Raw genomic sequence first — 24497 nt, forward strand, 5'->3', positions numbered from 1 at the left:
TGCTGCTACTTGCTTAATAATACCCAGTTCTTTCTGCAACTCATCTTCCTGTAGTGGCAATCTGAGGGCTCTGTTGCACATTGCATGAAAGTACGCTCTTTTTTGCTGTGCCGGGTGGTGCGACGTCGCTACTATGATGTTGTCGGAGCACGTGTCTTTTCTATAGACGCCGAAAACGTGCCTGCCTCCCTCCTTTCTGACAGTCAAATCTAAATAGTTAATCGTCCTGTTGTTTTCCATTTCTAGTGTGAATTGAATTTTTGGATGCTGCTCGTTTAAAACTTTAGTCATTTCCTCTACGTCTTCTTTTTCCCCTTTGAATAATAAAATAGTGTCGTCAACATACCGTCTGTAATAAATTAACTTCTCCTTAATTTCTGGAAAAGAGCTAAAAACTTTGTTCTCAAAGTCATTCATAAAAATTTCAGCTAAAATGCCTGATAGACTGTTACCCATAGCTAAACCTTCATCTTGAATAAAAACTTTATCGTTAAAGATAAAACTATTAAAACTCAGTGTGAACTCTAGCATATCTACGAGTTCGACGATTTCACCCATGCTCATTGACTTATTTTTTATCAGGTTTTTCCTTATAATTTGCAAAGTTTCTGGTATTGGTATATTAGTGTCTTAAATCTGTCTGAAAGGCAAGGATAGAAGCAATACAATTTTTATTCACTCCAAATGAAAAAGCTAGATTAGTAAAGATGAATCCAAGAACACCAGAAGCAAGAGCGCAAATAAAATTGCACAAGGAGAATAAACCAATGCGTGTTATTTGCAATGGGAAGGAAGCCGTTAATGAGCTCTTGAATAAAGCTTTGTACCGTAAGTTAAAATCTGCGTATAAATACGAGCAAGTTTACAACGTAAAAAATAGTGTATGTTTCGCGAACGAAGTGAAGGACATTGCAATCCCAGAGGATGCAGTCCTAGCCTCATTGGACGTCGTGAACCTCTACACTAATATACCAATACCAGAAACTTTGCAAATTATAAGGAAAAACCTGATAAAAAATAAGTCAATGAGCATGGGTGAAATCGTCGAACTCGTAGATATGCTAGAGTTCACACTGAGTTTTAATAGTTTTATCTTTAACGATAAAGTTTTTATTCAAGATGAAGGTTTAGCTATGGGTAACAGTCTATCAGGCATTTTAGCTGAAATTTTTATGAATGACTTTGAGAACAAAGTTTTTAGCTCTTTTCCAGAAATTAAGGAGAAGTTAATTTATTACAGACGGTATGTTGACGACACTATTTTATTATTCAAAGGGGAAAAAGAAGACGTAGAGGAAATGACTAAAGTTTTAAACGAGCAGCATCCAAAAATTCAATTCACACTAGAAATGGAAAACAACAGGACGATTAACTATTTAGATTTGACTGTCAGAAAGGAGGGAGGCAGGCACGTTTTCGGCGTCTATAGAAAAGACACGTGCTCCGACAACATCATAGTAGCGACGTCGCACCACCCGGCACAGCAAAAAAGAGCGTACTTTCATGCAATGTGCAACAGAGCCCTCAGATTGCCACTACAGGAAGATGAGTTGCAGAAAGAACTGGGTATTATTAAGCAAGTAGCAGCAGCTAACGGATACAGGACACAAGATGTTACACGTATGTTTAACAAAATCAAAAACAAATCCGCGGGCATCAGTAGCGACTCTAGGAAAATTAAAGTTAAGAAGAAGTTTGTCACCCTGACATACAAAGGGCGTGTGTCGGAAAGAATTGCTAAATGCTTTCCAAAAAACATCGCAGTGGCATTTCAGAACGAAGGGCAAATGGCACATAGATTAAGACATAAACCAGCAACGACGAAACAAATGAAATACAGTAATTCCGGAGTATATAAGATTAAATGTGCTGAATGTGACAGTTATTATATAGGACAAACAGGGCGGAACTTTGAAATTCGATACAAGGAACATTGTAGTCATAGCAATCGAACAGCATTTGGAACACATGTAAAAGAGAGTAGACATGAAGTTAGTAATATAAATCAACAAATGGAGGTGCTACATAAAGCTCCAAAAAGTCTCTATCTCAACGTGCTTGAAGAGCTTGAAATATACGCACATCAAAGAAAAACCCCAGGCCTACTAAATGAGCAAAGTGATTTTATGCACAGGAATTATTATGAGATTTTTAAAGACCTGTTTTAGGCTTACTCTTGAACGCAGCAGCACGCCCCAGTAAGAAACAGCTACAGCGGAACGGCCCTCAGCGTACTGGCGGCGAGGTGAATTGGGCGCGGCGCAAGACAACTCGGCGTGGCGTTGTATACGCTCAGGCGTAGGGAAATCCACTCAACCACCAATCAAAAACAAAGAAGAGTAAACGCACATTTTCGGAAGGATATCTACATTTTAATTATATTTTATGTTTCTTTATAAAGAAATTTTAAATTAATGTAAAAATTTTTCGTTTCATGGTCCACTCAAAAAGATTATTCATTTGTTATTACCTTAAAAATTGTTTTATTAAAAAGAATATTCGCCAATAATATATACGGTGAAATAATAACAGATGCACAATTGTTATAGGTAGAGGGCACTTTTTACTGTTACCAATCAGATTACTCTTAAATACTGCGATATAATGTTTTAACAGATTGAAATTTACTTTACTTATGACAGTGAACAGTGTGTTCTGTACGGACAAGTCACTCTGTAACTACAACATATGGTATGTTGACATTTTATACGTTCCAAAATTTCTTTTTGTAAACTAAGATATTTTTTCACTAACTGTATCTCTCTTATTAATTACATTTTTAACATTGTCTAACAGATCTGAAGATGGGCAGCTAGCCCCAAACCGGTAATTGAAAATAGAGAATAGCGATCGAAGACCGAAACTCCATATTTTACTTATTGAACGATCGCGGAATTCCCATTGAGACAACTATGTCTAGTTTTGATTATACGTTTGTGACTATTACAGCGTCATCTATCACAAAGCGAAAAAAGTGGTCCAACTAAAAACATTCATATTTCTTTACGTACTACACGAATATGAAATACAAAATGGGGGTTCCTATTTAAAGAATTTATAGAAACGCAGTGGATATTCGTTTGACCTATGGCAGCGCCATCTAGCGGGCCAACCATAGCGCGCCATCTGGTTTCCCCCTTCAAGCTAGACGAGTTTCGTTCTTTGTAGTTTTTTCGTTTGACGCTTATTTCGTGAGATATTTGGCCCTGGTCACGATCAATGGACCACCCTGTATATATATATATATATATATATATATATATATATATATATATATACGGTGTTCGCGGGCCCGAGAGTGAGGCACGAGCTGCGTAAGGAGGGCCTGAGCAGAACGAAGAAAGATACCGGAGTACTTGACCAGGGTCAGCGTCGACTATAAGCAGCTGGCTGACATCCCGTCGGTTGGTTGGCAACATGCGTGTCGGACGACCGCTCGTGGCCTGGCTGCCCTCTTCTACCTGGGTTTCATCGGCATCACTCAGTAAACGCTGCGACCCACCGTGGATCATGGAACTGCTTGCTGATAAAGGGGAATAATATTCTGTAATCCTCGTGATGATTTTAGACACAGCGACGCACCGTGGATCATCTAATACAAATAGTCACGCCATCATATGCAGACATGGTAAACTCTTTCACTTAAACATCACATTCGTGACGAAGTGTAGCTCCCCCCAGAGATAGTGACAAGGAACACAATTGCACTTTACTTGCCAAACAAGACATTTTACACTAATCTTTTAAAATTTCTTAAAACTGAAAAAAATCCAGTTTTCACATGTGCAGAACCACATTAAAGAGGACACAGATGAATGTAACCAAACTAATATACTGATAAATTTCAGCTTTGGCAGCACGTCAGTGACTTCCAAATACAAGACGAGATTCAAAACGCTTGAGTCAGATAACAGGTTAGCTCACATTCTGCCTCCTAGAACTACCGGACAAGGCGCAATTGGCAACCTTTCTGAAGGGGACAGCTTCCATAGGAAGATACATTGCACCGTTGCACCGAATGTCCCTCTCCAGAACTCAAGATGGCAGCACTTTGAACATGCAATTCAGTGATAAAGAGACACTCCCCACTGCCCCAAATTCTCTGGCATGCATGTGTTACAACAGGGCACACTTACCACGCCAGAAAAACGAGTATGATCCAATTATGGATTCGACCACCTGGGAACTGCAAAGATGTATCAAACAAAAGCAGGCAATGGGGCTTACAAGGGAACCTCCCCATCGCACCCCCCCTTAGATTTAGTTATAAGTTGGCACAGTGGATAGGCCTTGAAAAACTGAACAGAGATCAGTCGAGAAAACAGGAAGAAGTTGTGTGGAACTTTGAAAAAAATAAGCAAAATATACAAACTGAGTAGTCCATGCGCAAAATAGGCAACACGAAGGAAAATGTGAGCCCCCGAGCGCCGTGGTCCAGTGGTTAGCGTGAGCAGCTGCGGAACTAAAGATCCTTGGATGAAGTCTTCCCTCGAGTGAAAATTTTAATTTTTTATTTTCAGACAATTATTATCTGTCCGTCCGTCCGTCCGATGCGAGGTAACTGCGCCGTAGTATGGAGCGCTACACCTAAACAAACATCGAAACACACGAAGTCAGTCGACTACAGCACACGGAAGAGAGAGTATTCCTGCTAACGAGGCTCCCTGGCTGGCAGTTGACTGTTCGCTTTTTTGGACGAGAGTGCAATAAATACGTGAGATGTATTCCGTGGGGTTTTGCGGTGCGGTCGCAAAACACAGACACTAAATTATCACAGTGAACAGAGACGTCAATGAACGAACGAACAGATCATAATTTTGCGAAAATTAAAAAAAAGTAAACTTTTCACTTGTGGGAAGACTTGAACCAAGGTCCTCTAGTTCCGCAGCTGCTCATGCTAAGCACGGGACCACGGCGCTCCTGAACTCACACTATCCTTGATGTTGTCTATCATGCGCATGGAATACTCAGTTTGTATATTTTGCTTATTTTTTTTTATAGTTTCACACAACTTATTCCTGTTTTCTCGACTGATCTGTGTTCAGTTTTTCAAGGCATGTCCACTGTGCCAACTTATAACTAAATCTGAGGGGGGTGCGATGGGTTGGTTCCCTTGTTAGAAACAAGAAGAATAACCAGACCACCACAGCTGTTCCCAAATCTGCACTGCAGCCCTTACCAGTGAGAGGCCGAGTCTTTATCGCTACAACGGTTGCTGTGTGCGACGATGGAGTTCATCAACACCTACAACATACAGTAACATTCTGTCTTGCAACAACGACTCAGCGCCTCCAGACAACACAGAATGCAGAACCCACTGCGAGACCAACACAAAACACAGAAAACAACCAAGACCACTGGCAAACACGAACAGAAACAAGAAACCGAACCTAGACAGTGGGTTCCATAGCTTCAAAGAACTATAGTGAGCCATGGCGCCATTGCGTTAGTTATGTCTGGCGCCACTGGCTGAAGTGTAGTATCGACATATCCCTCTTGCGACCCCATTGCCAATACGTACGAGGAAGAGTTGCTATCTGTGGGTTGTGCCCTTAGATGATCTATCCTTGCCTATATATATATATAAAGGGCTATTACAAATGATTGAAGCGATTTCATAAATTCACTGTAGCTCCATTCATTGACATATGGTCACGACACACTACAGATACGTAGAAAAACTCATAAAGTTTTGTTCGGCTGAAGCCGCACTTCAGGTTTCTGCCGCCAGAGCGCTCGAGAGCGCAGTGAGACAAAATGGCGACAGGAGCCGAGAAAGCATATGTCGTGCTTGAAATGCACTCACATCAGTCAGTCATAACAGTGCAACGACACTTCAGGACGAAGTTCAACAAAGATCCACCAACTGCTAACTCCATTCGGCGATGGTATGCGCAGTTTAAAGCTTCTGGATGCCTCTGTAAGGGGGAAATCAACGGGTCGGCCTGCAGTGAGCGAAGAAACGGTTGAAAGCGTGCGGGCAAGTTTCACGCGTAGCCCGCGGAAAATTGGCTCATGCCACAACTGGAGACCGACAGCGCCGACTTCATCTTTCAACAGGATGGTGCTCCACCGCACTTCCATCACGATGTTCGGCATTTCTTAAACAGGAGATTGGAAAACCGATGGATCGGTCGTGGTGGAAATCATGATCAGCAATTCATGTCATGGCCTCCACGCTCTCCCGACTTAACCCCATGCGATTTCATTCTGTGGGGTTATGTGAAAGATTCAGTGTTTAAAGCTCCTCTACCAAGAAACGTGCCAGAACTGCGAGATCGCATCAACGATGGTTTCGAACTCATTGATGAGTACATGCTGCGCCGAGTGTGGGAGGAACTTGATTATCGGCTTGATGTCTGCCGAATCACTAAAGGGGCACATATCGAACATTTGTGAATGCCTAAAAACTTTTTGAGTTTTTGTATGTGTGCGCAAAGCATTGTGAAAATATCTCAAATAATAAAGTTATTGTAGAGCTGTGAAATCGCTTCAATCATTTGTAATAACCCTGTATATATATATATATATATATATATATATATATATATATATATATATATATATATATACAGGGTTATTACAAATGATTGACCTCGTGACCACCTCTTGTCGCGACGCTACCGCCAATCCCCAACACCCTGTATATATACAGGGTGTTTCAAAAATGACCGGTATATTTGAAACGGCAATAAAAACTAAACAAGCAGCGATAGAAATACACCGTTTGTTGCAATATGCTTGGGACAACAGTACTTGTTCAGGCAGACAAACTTTCGAAATTACAGTAGTTACAATTTTCAACAACAGATGGCGCTGCAAGCGATGTGAACGATATAGAAGACAACGTAGTCTCTAGGTGCGCCATTCTGTACGTCGTCTTTCTGCTGTAAGCGTGTGCTGTTCACAACGTACACGTGTGGTGTAGACAACATGGTTTATTCCTTAGAACAGAGGATTGTTTGGTGTTGGAATTCCACCGCCTAGAACACAGTGTTGTTGCAACAAGACGAAGTTTTCAACGGAGGTTTAATGTAACCAAAGGACCGAAAAGCGATACAATAAAGGATCTGTTTGAAAAATTTCAACGGACTGGGAACGTGACGGATGAACGTGCTGGAAAGGTAGGGCGACCGCGTATGGCAACCACAGAGGGCAACGCGCAGCTAGTGCAGCAAGTGATCCATCAGCGGCCTCGGGTTTCCGTTCGCCGTGTCGCAGCTGCGGTCCAAATGACGCCAACGTCCATGTATCGTCTCATGCGCCAGAGTTTACACCTCTATCCATACAAAATTCAAACGCGGCAACCCCTCAGCGCCGCTACCATTGCTGCACGAGAGACATTCGCTAACGATATAGTGCACAGGATTGATGACGGCGATATGCATGTGGGCAGCATTTGGTTTACTGACGAAACTTTTTTTTACCTGGACGGCTTCGTCAATAAACTGAATTGGCGCATATGGGGAACCGAAAAGCCCCATGTTGCAGTCCCATCGTCCCTGCATCCTCAAAAAGTACTGGTCTGGGCCGCCATTTCTTCCAAAGGAATCATTGGCCCATGTTTCAGATCCGAAACGATTACTGCATCACGCTATCTGGACATTCTTCGTGAATTTGTGGCGGTACAAACTGCCTTAGACGACACTGTGAACACCTCGTGGTTTATGCAAGATGGTGCCCGGCCACATCGCACGGCCGACGTCATTAATTTCCTGAATGAATATTTCGATGATCGTGTGATTGCTTTGGGCTATCCGAAACATACAGGAGGCGGCGTGGATTGGCCTCCCTATTCGCCAGACATGAACCCCTGTGACTTCTTTCTGTGGGGACACTTGAAAGACCAGGTGTACCGCCAGAATCCAGAAACAATTGAACAGCTGAAGCAGTACATCTCATCTGCATGTGAAGCCATTCCGCCAGACACGTTGTCAAAGGTTTCGGGTAATTTCATTCAGAGACTACGCCATATAATTGCTACGCATGGTGCATATGTGGAAAATATCGTACTATAGAGTTTCCCAGACCGCAGCGCCATCTGTTGTTGAAAATTGTAACTACTGTAATTTCGAAAGTTTGTCTGCCTGAAAATGTACTGTTGTCCCATGCATATTGCAACGAACGGTGTATTTCTATCGCTGCTCGTTTAGTTTTTATTGCCGTTTCAAATATACCGGTCATTTTTGAAACACCCTATATATATATATATATATATATATATATATATATATATATATATATATATATATATATAGGGTTCGCTGGTCCGAGGGGTTGGACGAAGTTTGGGGATTGGCGGTAGCGTCGCGACAAGAGGTGGTCACGAGGTCTGAGCGGCCGAAGCCACGAGAAACACGAGGGCCTGCGCAGAACAGAGATACCGGAGTACTTCACCAGGGTCGGCGTCAACTACAAGCAGCAGGTCGACATTCCGTCTGTTGGTTGGCAACATTCGTGTCGGGCGACCGATCGTGGCCTGGCTGCCCCCTTCTACCTGGCTTTCATCGGCACCAATCAGCAACCGCGGCGACGCACCGTGGATACGTGGAACTGCTTGCTGACAAAGGGGAATAACATTCTGTAATCTTCGTGGTGATTGGTGTCATCGTCTACCTGCCCTCCTGATTATTTTCTGATTTGTGCCCGACTCTCAGAGTTTTACCCGGTCGGCTATTTGGTCGTAAATATAGGCCGTAGAATTGGACTACGACACTAGTTGTCGTTTGGAAATTTGTCCCACTACTACATTGACTTTCCTTTCACGTTTCTACCCGATCATTGATGTGCTAATGAATCAGCTCCTCGTCGTAAATACAGCCGGAACAATTGCACTAAAGCGCAGATTGCCGTTAAACAAAAGAGGGACCTTGTGCTTAGATTTAGATGTTAACCGGTTCAATTCTTTGATTGTAATTGCATTTCTCAGTCATTATTTAAAATCTGCACAACCTGTTGTAATATGCTGTTCGTTTCTGTGTTTGAAAGACCGAGTCATTATTGATGTATTTTAGCTGAATCTTGTAGTTCCGCAGAGTGAGTTCTCTTATAATAAGTGTTCACAAGGAATGTTTTAAGACTTTCCCTTGGAGCGGTCTTAATAACTGACAGTCAGTTTAACTTTGAAAATATTAACAGGCGAGTGTCACCAGAGATTTAGACAAAAAGAGTTTGGTTGCTCTGAAGTAATCCTTATTATTGTCATATTGTTTGATAATCTGTTTAACCTTTAAGCACTTTTCGATATACAGTTTTCAAATTAAAAGTTAAGTCATCTGTCTTGAGTAACTGAATCACTCTTGTCATCAATGGTGCTTATATAGTTTTCATGTGTTGCAAAAGGTCATTTAATGAGACAGACTGTGTTCAGCGCGGTAGTAAACACCTCTGTTTCACTCGATAACGGGCCGGTTGCAGGTCCGGCGGTCTTATAATCATTGTCATTGTTTGCTGTTTTGCAATACAGCACTTCAGATTTCTTTTGCAAAAGCTTATTCAACATAAGGTTTAAGGTCAAAAGAGTTTTGCAAATTTGTTCATTATGTTAAAGAAAATTTTATAGTTAAATGCTTCGATTAGCTGTAAAACTCAGTTTGTATTGTGGTGTCACCGCCAGACACCACACTTGCTAGGTGGTAGCTTTAAATCGGCCGCGGTCCATTAGTACATGTCGGACCCGCGTGTCGCCACTGTCAGAGATCGCAGACCAGGCGCCACCACACGGCAGGTCTAGATGAGACGTACTAGCACTCGCCCCAGTTGTACGACGACTTTGCTAGCGACTACACTGACGAAGCCTTTCTCTCATTTGCCGAGAGATAGTTAGAATAGCCTTCAGCTAAGTACATGGCTACGACCTAGCAAGGCGCCATTAACCATTTCTATAGAGAGTCTCACTTGTATCATCAAGAACGCTGTATACAAATGATGGATTAAAAGTTAAGTATCCCAGCAGCTACGTACTTTTCTTTATAGCATTCATTACGTATCCTGTTCCAGACTTCACGCCCGTCTGCGTTAGATTATAGCGTGCATTTCGGCCTCCTCTATCTACAAGGTGTTGGCACATTTGCCAACACATCATGTATATTGTTAAATAAACAGGTTGTTTGAAAAGAAAGTTATATTGATGGGCCCTCCCTTCCACGTTTTCCTTAATTCCAGTAAGTACCACGTATCAGTTCGGGGTTCAGGAGACCGTCGATCTCTTATTGGTTAACTTAGAGAAAACTGAAAAGATAAATGACTTTTTAATGTCTCTTGCAGCGGTCTCTCCGCGATATTTTCAGAAATTTTATAAACTATATAACTCAGTACATATCTCGAAATATCTGTTCTTATCTTACCGATTATCAATGCAAAGTAGTTTCAAGCCCGATTATTCCTTGGAGCGTCCATTTACTCCATGGAATAGGTTCTCTGCTATCAATTATTCCTTGGAGCGTCCATTTACTCCATGGAATAGCTTCTTTGCTATCTATGTTTTCTCTTATGAATAGAAGGGGGACTTCTTGCCGATTAGTCGTGAAAGAAAGAGGATGTATATGTATGTATTGTTGAGCCAGTCGCCATCTTGATGAGATTCTGTATGAGAAGGAATTTAATACATGAACTAAACTAAAGTAAGTGTGTTCGCGTATTATTTAACTGATTATTATTGACAGTGTCTGCTTACTACGCTGTGTTGCACGGGATCAGTGGGGAACGTCTGATTTACACTGGACGAACCTGCCGTTTTGTATGCTCAAGATATCCAGTCACTTCAAATAAATAGGCTAACACGGTCTTACCAGCAGATCTCCGGTCTTCCCCATATGATCACCGAAAGTTAATAATTATTACAAATGTTTCCAGGAGATCGACTGACAATTTTCGTCGCACCGAGACTTCGAAATTGCTTCACTGCCTTATGGAATTTAAGTTAAGCTCAAATTAATCAGGATAGAACAATATTGAATTGTGTGAATGTGATAAGCCTGCTTTGTGAATGAAAATTCCCTTAACATACACATGTTTTTACTATCCTGATCAGTGAAGCTAAATCAGGCCGGTGTGAGAGAGGTTTTTAAATTTTTAGATTCCACACACAAAAAAGATATTAAAACTTGTCCAAGATGTAAGCATCAACAGAGGAAGCGACATGAACTCAGAGCACTCTGTCATTACAGCAAATATATTAACAGAGGATCAATGGACGCTGTAGGGCTACAGGAAGAAATTCAGTAAGAAGAATGTCTCAGAATATTGAATTTTGAAACAGAGAGTGCACTTAAAGAGAAGCAAATAGTTTACTGTATAAGTCTTCGTGACAGTAGAAGAGACGAGGTTGATACATGTAGCAAGCGGAACTTGGCCAAAACAACGATAAGGAAACGTCATCAAGAATCATGGATCAAGTTGATGATGTACATGCTATGCAAGAAGTGGCATGTTAACTCACAATACAGCTTAACAAGTGAGAAATAGCAAGAATAAATGTCACAGATAGAGAGACTTGGATAAAACATTACCAATAAATATGGATTGAAGAAGATGACAAAGAGGAAGGAATAGCAACATCACAGGACGAAGGGGACCAACTTGCGTACGATAGAGAAGGCTTTGAAACAGACGGAAAACAAGAAAGCTGCAGTGCCTAACGGAATCAACGTAGAACTCCTGCAGTAAGAGGATTAAAGTTTCGACTGGGGCTGTTACATCTCTTAAATGAACACTGGAGGACGAGCTGCAACCTGAATCATGGAAGACGATGGGGGTGATACCACTCTACAAAAAATATCTGTGAGAAATATATACGAATAAGCGCACTAAAAGCTTCTTGAAAACTCTATGCAAGAACTATTAACAGAAATACGAAAAAGATTGCAAATGCTCTCCTAATGGAGGAATAAAATAGCTTTAGAAATGGACGATCCTTTAGTGACAGTGTTACTATGGCACGGCGTTTAATTGGAAAACCAGAAGGATACAACCTGGAGGCTCTCGCAGCATTCAGAGATTTTAAAAAGGCTTTCGATAGAGTGAACAGAAGCAAGCTTTGGGGCATGACGGAAAACCACGGGTATCCGAGACGTTTAATACAAGTAATAAATTAATTACATCAGCTCACAGAAATTATAATAAACACGGGGAAAGAGAAGACTGAATCAATAAAGATCAATAGAGGAGTGCGACAAGAAGTAGTGTATCCGATATAACCTAGACAACTACTTTATACTGTCGAAAACAGAAGTCAAACAATGTGGCAGATTAACACCAGAACACACATACACATAATACCCTGCTCCTTGTCGATGGCCAAATAATTATTCAGAAGACAGAAAATGACCTCCAGTTCGCGAACCATAGTGTAATTCAAATACGTAAGAATTATCATTTAAAAATTCTGAAGCTATGTGCTTCAGAGAGAAATTTCCAGCACCCTCCACTATAGTACTAGATTAATAAATAGAACAAGTGTCACATTTTCAGCATTTTGGCTGTAATACCTGTTACGAATATGAAAACGACGTCGCTGATAAATTAAATAAGTGTCAAAAGATATGTGGCGCAGTACACAGAACACTGGATATCAATACAAGGGAGGATACAAAGCTAAAATTTTAAAACGTAATTCCTACAATTGTTGAAATAAAAATAAAAAGATCTAATGATGAATACTGTGAGTGTCAATGAAAATTTAAGAGAAGTTAAACGATGAAACCTCAGAGATAAAACACTAAACAATATTATAAGAGAAGTATTTGATATATACCGTATAAATGAAAAAAATAGAGCTAGGCTGCATGAATTGGAAACAGCATATCAACATAATGGGAGAAGACAAATTAGTCAAGCAATTAATCAGTTATAAACCAGCAGAAAAGAGAACAGGCGGATGAGACGGAACAGCCTTAGTTTCCCTGAACTGTAAAAGGAGAATACTTTCGATCTGCTGCACCATCTTGAATTATCCAAAATATCAATCCAGCACGCTTAAGGTATGCTACGTCGTGAAAAATATAGTACTATCAATAAAAGACCATAGGGCCTCACAGCTATGTACAAGGTAGTCATACGCTGTCTGTAAAAACCTGTTAACAGTGGGACTCAGTACACGCCTGAACTTTGATCATCGTCAAGGATCAATGATAGTGATTGTGATGAACTTCACTGTGCAGCTTGAGACCGATGCCATATGAGTACCACGGCTGTGATGTCTTTCATTCGTTATGATTACAATAGAACCCTACAGATTACGTTTTCACTTTTGACGACATTTGTAAAGTACGATATATTGAAATTTAATTATACCTGGTGAGGATATGTGCGATCGAACACGAATAAACAAAGTAGTTTCTTCAATCATCTGCTTATTCTGGCGGAAATCGATTTTGTAGATCGGTTCTGGATTGCTTCAGTGAGACATCTTCTGTCCATTATACAGCACTTGAGAACAACTAGAGATCATCAACACATGTATATCATTTACAGATGGTTTCGACAAATACCATTGAAACGAAGGGAATCGAAAGATTGATACAGAAAACTAAATTATTTCGTACAGCTATTTCGTTAATGGATGTAGAGGACAGTGTATGATAAAATACGTTGTAAACAGAAAGGAAACTTCAAATTTATGTTGTTTAAATCATTTATGCTTTTAACCGTTTTGTTGGTGTGGCCGTTATCCGCAGCAAATATATAAATGTTTGTTTTATAATCTGAAATCCCTTTGCTGCAATCTGTCTTTTCCAGTAACGCCCTTTCATCCCTGACTCGCCCCTCCCCACCCTCCCCCCCCTCAACTCGCGCAGCCATAATTCCTTAAAGAATAGAACTCCCTCGTTTAAAGCAACTTGAAAGAACTGACTATTTTACAAACGAGTTAATCTGTCCAATATTTAACGTTAGGCATGAAAAACCGCCATGGTATAATTTACAAAACAGTAATTATGTTGATTTTATTAGTTTCAGATTATTCACACACTGACTAACGAAAAAGACAAAAGCAAAGCTACATTTTTCAAGCATCTCATTGCTTAAGGCGTCGTATATCCTAAACTACGTGTCCTACAATGTCATAATTTTGCAAGTACATTCAGTGGTATATGCGGCGACTGTTTGAAAAATGTGTTGCGAAAGGGCTTAGTAGTAAAGAAGTAACAAATTAAAACGTCACGTCTCATGCTTTAGTTTTACTACATAAACAGCGAAAACGTAGTAAGCGATACTCTATTCGCCTTCCATAACTTTGTGTCTGGGGAGGTATGGAGGGGGTGACACCAACAAGTTTCAGAAAGCTTTGAAATTATATGTAAAGTTTGTTGGAAGTCGCTATGTACTCAAATACAGTACGAATATGGGTTGCATAATTAGCCCACCGTGAGTTACGGTGCCACAATACACGTACACAGTTTCCAAATTCATTTATTGTTACAGTTAACGCAAGGTTATACTTTTTAATAAGTTGCTTAAGATAACATTTTAAATTCGATCAATAATTTCAATGACATGCTGAAAATTAATTTTTGTTGCACTTGGAAGCGGTTAGATAATGAACCGGCAACTGGGGCTATGTTACGTAGTGATTTTTTACGTCATTTGGTAATACAGATTTAGGTTTCAGACGCGTTTCATCGGTTATGTTAAGGCATCTTCAGTGGATTTAATCTAGAATAATACAGATTTTTCTTACGAGACTTTGTCTTCAATCGCAAATTTGTATTTACTTGTTAAGTGCTTGCGTAAGCGTTGCCAACGTTTCTTAGTTAGACTGGCATCACTTACGTGAACAAGTGAGAAAGGAGACACCAAGTGACCACACACAGTTACGACGGAAACCAATCATTGTTCTCGCACGAAATATCTGCAGTTAGTGCCAGACCAGTGGTGTTGTGGCGCAGCGGTTAGAGCTTATGAAGTATAAAAACTGAAAAACAAAAGGATCATAACGTGAAAATGTGCAGATTTTTTCAAGTGTAATGACGGTGTATCTCCTAGCCTATGACCAGATGACTAGTAACGCAGATTTCGACTGAATTGGAGATGACTAACAGTAAGTACTATCTTAAAATTATCAGGCAAACTGTTTTCTAATCTATAAAAATCGCATTTAAAAAGGAAACTATATCATTCTAGACTGAATCCACTGAAGTCGCCTTTATGTAAAAGATGAAACACGTCTGGAAAGTAAACGAATATACACTAACGAAAAAAAACTAGTAACGCAGATTTCGACTGAAATAAAGATGACTTACAGTAAGTACTACCTTAAAATTATGAGGCAAACTGTTTTCTAATCTATAAGAACCGCATTTAAAAAGGAAACTATATCATTGTAGACTGAATCCACTGAAGTCACCTTTCTGTAAAAGATGAAACACGTCTGGAAAGTAAACGAATATGCACTAACGAAAAAACTAGTCATCTTTATAAAATATTTTATAAAGAATTCAGAATGTTCCCTTCTGTCTCGCTTTAAGACTGCATAATGCAAATTCAAATCCTTCTAATATTCTGACGCTACGGCTTGTAGTATTGTATTTTAAATTTCATCTACTTTCTGACTTATGGTATATACACGATTTATGTTTCTGTATTTGTTTCATAAACATTTCTTATATACTTATGTGCAAGTGATCCTATTCTATGATACATAGCCTGTCTCATACGTTTTAGCCGTTCTTCAGTTTTTACTTTTCCTTTATATTTTACAAAGAAACAAAAGTTATTATAAACTGTTACTATATATACAATTTTGTGCGTATATTTTAGTGACCAATAATGCATAAGTACAAGGGCGATGTACTTGAGGACAATATTATGGAAATGGAAGAGGATGTAGATGAAGACGAAATGGGAGATAAGATACTGCGTGAAGAGTTTGACAGAGCACTGAAAGACCTGAGTCGAAACAAGGCCCCGGGAGTAGACAACATTCCATTTGAACTACTGATGGCCTCGGGAGAGCCAGTCATGACAAAACTCTACCATCTGGTGAGCACGATGTATGAGACAGGCGAAATACCCTCAGACTTCAAGAAGAATATAATAATTCCAATCCCAAAGAAAGCAGGTGTTGACAGATGTGAAAATTACCGAACTATCAGTTTAATAAGTCACAGCTGCAAAATACTAACGCGAATTCTTTACAGACGAATGGAAAAACTGGTAGAAGCCGACCTCGGGGAAGATCAGTTTGGATTCCGTAGAAATGTTGGAACACGTGAGGCAATACTGACCTTACGACTTATCTTAGAAGAAAGATTAAGAAAAGGCAAACCTACGTTTCTAGCATTTGTAGACTTAGAGAAAGCTTTTGACAATGTTAACTGGAATACTCTCTTTCAAATTCTGAAGGTGGCAGGGGTAAAATACAGGGAGCGAAAGGATATTTACAGTTTGTACAGAAACCAGATGGCAGTTATAAGAGTCGAGGGACATGAAAGGGAAGCAGTGGTTGGGAGAGGAGTAAGACAGGGTTGTAGCCTCTCCCCGATGTTATTCAATCTGTATATTGAGCAAGCAGTAAAGGAAACAAAAGAAAAATTCGGAGTAGGCATCAAAATTCATGGAGAAGAAGTAAAAACTTTGAGGTTCGCTGATGACATTGTAGTTCTGTCAGAGACAGCAAAGGACTTGGATGAGCAGTTGAACGGAATGGACACTGTCTTGAAAGGAGGATATAAGATGAACATCAACAAAAGTAAAACGAGGATAATGGAATGTAGTCAAATTAAGTCGGGTGATGCTGAGGGAATTAGATTAGGAAATGAGAAACTTAAAGTAGTAAAGGAGTTTTGCTACACTCCTGGAAATGGAAAAAAGAACACATTGACACGGGTGTGTCAGACCCACCATACTTGCTCCGGACACTGCGAGAGGGCTGTACAAGCAATGATCACACGCACGGCACACCGGACACACCAGGAACCGCGGTGTTGGCCGTCGATGGCGCTAGCTGCGCAGCATTTGTGCACCGCCGCCGTCAGTGTCAGCCAGTTTGCCGTGGCATACGGAGCTCCATCGCAGCCTTTAACACTGGTAGCACGCCGCGACAGCGTGGACGTGAACCGTATGTGCAGTTGACGGACTTTGAGCGAGGGCGTATAGTGGGCATGCGGGAGGCCGGGTGGACGTACCGCCGAATTGCTCAACACGTGGGGCGTGAGGTCTCCACAGTACATCGATGTTGTCGCCAGTGGTCGGCGGAAGGTGCACGTGCCCGTCGACCTGGGACCGGACCGCAGCGACGCACGGATGCACGCCAAGACCGTAGGATCCTACGCAGTGCCGTAGGGGACCGCACCGCCACTTCCCAGCAAATTAGGGACACTGTTGCTCCTGGGGTATCGGCGAGGACCATTCGCAACCGTCTCCATGAAGCTGGGCTACGGTCCCGCACACCGTTAGGCCGTCTTCCGCTCACGCCCCAACATCGTGCAGCCCGCCTCCAGTGGTGTCGCGACAGGCGTGAATGGAGGGACGAATGGAGACGTGTCGTCTTCAGCGATGAGAGTCGCTTCTGCCTTGGTGCCAATGATGGTCGTATGCGTGTTTGGCGCCGTGCAGGTGAGCGCCACAATCAGGACTGCATACGACCGAGGCACACAGGGCCAACACCCGGCATCATGGTGTGGGGAGCGATCTCCTACACTGGCCGTACACCACTGGTGATCGTCGAGGGGACACTGAATAGTGCACGGTACATCCAAACCGTCATCGAAGCCATCGTTCTACCATTCCTAGACCGGCAAGGGAACTTGCTCTTCCAACAGGACAATGCACGTCCGCATGTATCCCGTGCCATCCAACGTGCTCTAGAAGGTGTAAGTCAACTACCCTGGTCAGCAAGATCTCCGGATCTGTCCCCCATTGAGCATGTTTGGGACTGGATGAAGCGTCGTCTCACGCGGTCAGCACGTCCAGCACGAACGCTGGTCCAACTGAGGCGCCAGGTGGAAATGGCATGGCAAGCCGTTCCACAGGACTACATCCAGCATCTCTACGATCGTCTCCATGGGAGAATAGCAGCCTGCATTACTGCGAAAGGTGGATATACACTGTACTAGTGCCGACATTGTGCATGCTCTGTTGCCTGTATCTATGTGCCTGTGGTTCTGTCAGTGTGATTATGTGATGTATCTGACCCCAGGAATGTGTCAATAAAGTTTCCCCTTCCTGGGACAATGAATTCACGGTGTTCTTATTTCAATTTCCAGGAGTGTATTTAGGGAGTAAAATAACCGATGATGATCGAAGTAGAGAGGATATAAAATGTAGACTGGCAATGGCAAGGAAAGCGTTTCTCAAGAAGAGGAATTTGTTAACATCGAGTATAGATTTAAGTGTCAGGAAGACGTTTCTGAAAGTATTTGTATGGAATGTAGCCATGTATGGAAGTGAAACATGGACGACAACTAGTTTGGACAAGAAGAGAATGGAAGCTTTCGAAATGTGGTGCTACAGAAGAATGCTGAAGATAAGGTGGGTAGATCACGTAACTAATGAGGAGGTATTGAATAGGATTGGGGAGAAGAGACGTTTGTGGCACAACTTGACTAGAAGAAGGGATCGGTTGGTAGGACATGTTTTGAGGCATCAAGGGATCACAAATTTAGCATTGGAGGGCAGTGTGGAGGGTAAAAATCGTAGAGGGAGACCAAGAGATGAATACACTAAGCAGATTCAGAAGGATGTAGGTTGCAGTAGATACTGGGAGATGAAGAAGCTTGCACAGGATAGAGTAGCATGGAGAGCTGCATCAAACCAGTCTCAGAACTGAAGACCACAACAACAACAACAATGCATGTCACCTGCTTCAGTGTTTGTCTCAGGTACCTGTTAATTCCGTACCTTACATTGGCATTGTTTTATTCTTAGTCTTGTAGTACAGGGTGACACACGGGGAACGGACGGTTTTTAATGGAATAATACTCAGCCATCTTTAAAATTAATGCATGCTTTTTTACACAAAAATCAAAGCTCATTATTTGCCATTTTAGTTAACAGAGTTATTTGTGAAAAATAATGTCGTCAAGGTGATGACCATCATTTCGAATGCAGGACTGAAGTCTCTTCACAAAATCCTCCATCACACGGACTAAAATCTCTGCAGGGATGACAGCAATTTCTTGAATGATTGAATTCTTCAACTCGTCCAAATTTTGTGGTTTGTGGTTATAGACAGAGTTCTTAAGGTACCCCCACAGAAGAAAGTCACATACTGACAAGTTGGGAGACCTGGGAGGCCATGGAACATTGCCAGAACGTCAGATAATCCGGCCAAGAAACATGCGTCTAAGAACTGTCATTGAAGTGTTTGCGGTGTGCGATGTTGCCCAATCCTGCTGGAACCAATCGTGTTTTAAAGGGATTCGTCGTCTTCTTAGTTCTGGTTTCAATAATGTTTCAAGCATACGAATGTAACGAACCGAATTAACAGTAACTGTGATCCCCGTTTTCTTCGATGGGGAGTAGCCTGCTGCAACATCTTTGGAATGGCGTTATAGTTACCATGGCGACCAGTGGCTTCTAAATGGTTTTCCAACAGGCCCAGAGAGAGCAATCCATGTACTGTCGAAACGATTTTTACTTATCTGATAGGTTTAATATTTTTAGATATTTTATCTGACAATAGCTGTTGTAAGTAGCTAAGTTCCATGTATTTTTATTTTTCATTCTTGCCATTGTTCTTTTAATTACGAAATTTTACGTTGTTATTTGACTTTTAACCCATTGGTTAGCGATGACCTCATTCTGTCAAAAGTGGGCGGAGCCTCCAGTATATAAGTAAGACGTGCACTGCTCTACCTAGCAGTGACCTACCACCTGAAGGAGGCGCCTGCTCATACAGCACTTTGGTAATTCATCGTTTTATAACTTTGTAGTTTTATATAATTTTCTTTAATGTATGTAGCCCTCTGATCAGATTTTGTATTTGACTTGTAGGTCTGAAGATGACCACAGGCGTGGTCGAAACCGGTTACCAGAATAAATAAATTTGTGATCAAGACCGATTTTAATAGTAACTGTTAGTACTAACATTGATCTCTCTCTGCATCCATGATGTGTTTAAAAGTGACTAAAAAATAGAAAAAATAAAAAAATAATGTACAGTAGTGAAATTTCGGGACTACATTTGGCTAGGTAACATATTCAAGAGATTAACGTTACAAGATCACAGGTCAATGTAAGCGTGAGAAAAGCCATTGCAAATGTACTGGTACGTTAATAACAGGTGTAACCGCCACAACGTTGAATACAAGCATGCAAAAGCGCACGCATTGTGCTGTACAGGTGCTGGATGTCAGTTTTTAGGATGGAGTTCCATGCCTGTTGCACTTGATCGGTCAACACAGGGACGAGTACCACTGTTTGAGGATGACACTGGAGTTGCCGTTCGATGATGTCCCGTCAACCTGTCGACACTTTTTAGAGCATATTGGGTTCCAACAACGGTATGTGGTCGAGCGTTATCCTGTTGGAAAAAATCCCCTGGAATGCTGTTGATGGATGCCAGCACAACAGGTCGAAGCACCAGACTGACGTTGAAATTTGCGGTCAGCGAGCGTGGGATAATCTCGAGAGTGCTCTTGTTGTCGTACGAAATCGCACCCCACGCCATAACAGCAGGTGTAAGTCTAACGTGCATATTTCAAATAACTTCCGGGAATTCAACCAGGTAACACTTTCAGCGACCGCCGATATTTCGGCGGGAGAACACCCCGCCATTTTCAAGGCAAACTGCAACGGACAGGCGGCGTACATGCAAATTTAATACCTCGGTTCTCGGACAGAAGCAGGAAAGATAACACACACACACACACTGAACACTAGTGCCACCAAAGATGACCAAAGTCAGAGCTATCGATAGTGAGACTATGAATTCGCAGGTGAGGCAGCATTGACTCTGTTCCTCTGTTTTTTGACAAGGAAGAGAGCCGGATTCCAAACAGAGTTTAAACAGAAACCTCCATCCCTGTTAACGAGGTTGCTCGCTAATTTAATCTCAACTGCCTCCCGAATCACACTGTCCCAATAGCTGGACGTGCATGCCAATATCTCGGTGTTATTATATAACATGGGGTGACCAGTATCCAAGCAATGTTCGGCAATAGCAGATCTATTTGGCTGCTGTAATCGGTGTGAGTACGTTTCCTGTAGACTGCATGTCCCAACTCACACCGACTTATACTTACAAGCTAATAGTTGTCACCATTCGGCTCAGCGTGAAGGGGTACTTCGTACCTTGGTACACAGGGCACATGTCGTTTCTGACGCTGAGACTTTGCCAGCTGAGCTGTCCAGCATTTCGTCAAAATGGTTACAGTGATAGACAGATTGAACGTGCGTTGCTCTATCGACCAACTGTACATCAGGTGATTGATGATAATTCTGAGTCAACACCTAAGTCTACTGCCTTCTTGCCTTACGTAGGAAACACGTCCAATAAGATCGGTCGTATTTTACGGAAATACGATGTGAAATGTGTTTTCCGACCTCCATCTAAAATTAGAGCACTTTTGAGTTCCGTTAAGGATGATCTTGGACTGCGTAAGGCGGGTGTATATCGTGTCCCTTGTAGCTGCGGCATGGCATATATTGGTCAAACTGTCAGGACCGTGGAGGACAGATGTACTGAGCATAAACGGCACACACGATTACAGCAGCCAAATAGATCTGATATTGCCGAACATTGCTTGGATACTGGTCACCCCATGTTATATAATAACACCGAGATATTGGCATGCACGTCCAGCTATTGGGACAGTGTGATTCGGGAGGCAGTTGAGATTAAATTAACGAGCAACCTCGTTAACAGGGATGGAGGTTTCTGTTTAAACTCTGTTTGGAATCCGGCTCTCTCCCTTGTCAAAAAACAGAGGAACAGAGTCAATGCTGCCTCACCTGCGAATTCATAGTCTCACTATCGATAGCTCTGACTTTGGTCATCTTTGGTGGCACTAGTGTTCAGTGTGTGTGTGTGTGTTATCTTTCCTGCTTCGGTCCGAGAACCGAGGTATTAAATTTGCATGTACGCCGCCTGTCCGTTGCAGTTTGCCTTGAAAATGGCGGGGTGTTCTCCCGCCGAAATATCGGCGGTCGCTGAAAGTGTTACCTGGCTGAATTCCCGGAAGTTATTTGAAAGTTGTATACGCCAGGAGAAACTCAGGTCTCACTAACGTGCATAGTTTGCAAACAGGTTGGTTGCAGGCTCTGAACTGGCCTCGTTCTAACCAACACACGGCAATCTTTCGTACCGAGGAAGAACTTTCATCAGAAAAAGGAACAGATTTCCACCCTTCCGTTCAGTGAGCCCTCGCCTGATACCAGTAAAACTGAGTAAACTCCTCCCGAACAGGCCGTGAAGGCCCAACGGCACCGACCGGCCGCCGTGTCTTCCTCAGAGCACAGACGTCACTGGATGCGGATATGGAGCGGCATGTGGTCAGCATGTAACGCCGGAAATGCATATCCTCCTATTTCCATCTATTGTACTATTTTTTTTCCTTGCTTTGTTACCTCAAGATATGACATTTCTGTCTCTTTGTATATTGTAATTGTTTTACTATTTGTATATTTATGCATTTATGTCGATGTATAATTGGTTTGTTTCGTAAATATTATTTGTATTTTTACGCTGGGTCTTGCCTAGGGAAAACTGCTATCGAACGATTACGTCGATAGGTCGTGTGAAGAATCAAAGTGTGTAGGATCTTTGGAAGTGTTAACTCTGCCGCGTGGAGCGCGGGCTGAGAGATGGAGTGTGGCGGGAGTAGCGAGTGGAGCAGGTGTGTTGTGTGACGCTCCCGCGAGTTGCCGCGCTTTCGGGGTTTGGCAGCATGTAATTGCGCTCGACTTGCGATGATAGTTTCCGACATGGTGTCGCGGACGGGAAACATTAACTAGTGCACATCAAGAGCCCGTTTCGTCTGGTGACCGTGTCGAGAAGAAGGCGCGCCAACATCCAGCTTCTGCAACAGCGACGGCCGACAATGAGTGACTGTCGCCACCTCCTCGATCGACGGCTTCAAACCTTCAATCAACCAACAAGGAAGACTGGAAGCACGTAAAGTTTTAGAGCTGTATGGCAGACCTCAGCTTTTAATCTTGTTCCATTTTCGTCACTATAATTACAGCAACTTAGCATGATCGTTTGTTGCTCATTGTCCCAATTGCATTACCAAGCAGGGTCCCTTCCTTTTCCGAAATGAACCCGAGTGTCGTTGAAATTTAAACGCCAGCACTAAAGTAATATAGCTAATTCTATTTCACTGCTTTAATTTCAAAGTTCAGTTAGCTGGCTACAATATTCAGATTACACAAGCACAAATTAAGAGTGCGAGTTTTGTTACCATATTTTAGCTTACCTGTGACTGCAGCTCAGCTTGGTACGTACTAAATTTTACTATTGTTAATTGTTCAGAATCATTTAATTCAGGCTCAAAGTTAAATCTCTTCTTTCTAAATTGCGTAGATTCAAGTAGCTTTTGAAATGATTGTTGAGGTAGTCCAAGACTAACCGTATTTTACTGAATTTCGATGTGCTTCAGAAAGAAAGCTCACTATTAACTTCAGTCACTAAATTAACTTTCGATTTTCCGGATTTATTAATTCTTTTGCTAAATTAAGTCAGGGTGTAGCGAAATTTATTACTTCTGACAAACTTTCAGTTTTCACACTACGCGTGTCAACCTTCAGTTGCCACGCTTCTAGTGCTAATTTATATGTGTAATAACCTTTCTTTTTCAGTTACTATAGTAATTGTCCTTAGGACTGGCGACCGTGATTTCCCCCAAATCTCAAATACCTAATTACCGCTAGTTAATTGTTAACGTAACGGCTGCACATTTACTTTCTTTATTAACTTTACCCCTTTTCAAAATTAATTTCCACCAGTTTCATTAGCACATTTCCTTTCATTTAGATGTAACCCTTTCCTCCCTCTTTACCGACAGGTTAACTTCGGTGACGATTGCTTTTCCAAAACTCCCATTAGGTACACGCGGTTTAATTTTTCACTGTCATTAAGGTCGGTAAGTGAGGGGGAGGTTACAAGCACACCTCTCTCCCGGCCGTCTGTCAGTTTCCGAGACCGGAGCCGCTACTTCTCAATCAAGTAGCACCTCAGTTTGCCTCGCAAGGGCTGAGTGCACCCCGCTCGCCAACAGCGCTCGGAAGGCCGGATGGTCACCCATCCAAGTGCCAGCCCAGGCCGACAGTGATTAACTTCGGTGATCTGACGGGAACCGGTGTTACCCACTGCGGCAAGGCCGTTGGCCGCCTGATACCACTGACGTCGCAAATGACTGTGGTTTCGGGTCATCTGGTTTCGGGGCGTCTGGTTCGGAGCTGTCCTTGAAGAAACCAATTTGTAACACTTCGTTGTGTCACTGTGGTGGCAAGTGCTGCTGTGGATGCAGTACGGTGCGGCAGAGCCATACGCCCAACACCATGGTCTTCACTCACGGTAGTGCCACGTGGCCGTTCAGCGACGTGCCTTATTGTGACGG

At 42.1% G+C, this 24497-nt stretch overlaps 1 pseudogene; it reads right to left on the reverse strand.

Moving 5' to 3' along the window:
- Window positions 1-24146: 24146 nt before the first annotated feature.
- LOC126099815 (5S ribosomal RNA) lies at window positions 24147-24265 on the reverse strand (annotated as a pseudogene).
- Window positions 24266-24497: the final 232 nt, after the last annotated feature.

The sequence above is a fragment of the Schistocerca cancellata genome, chromosome 1 (assembly GCF_023864275.1).
Source record: "Schistocerca cancellata isolate TAMUIC-IGC-003103 chromosome 1, iqSchCanc2.1, whole genome shotgun sequence".
NCBI lineage: Eukaryota > Metazoa > Arthropoda > Insecta > Orthoptera > Acrididae > Schistocerca > Schistocerca cancellata.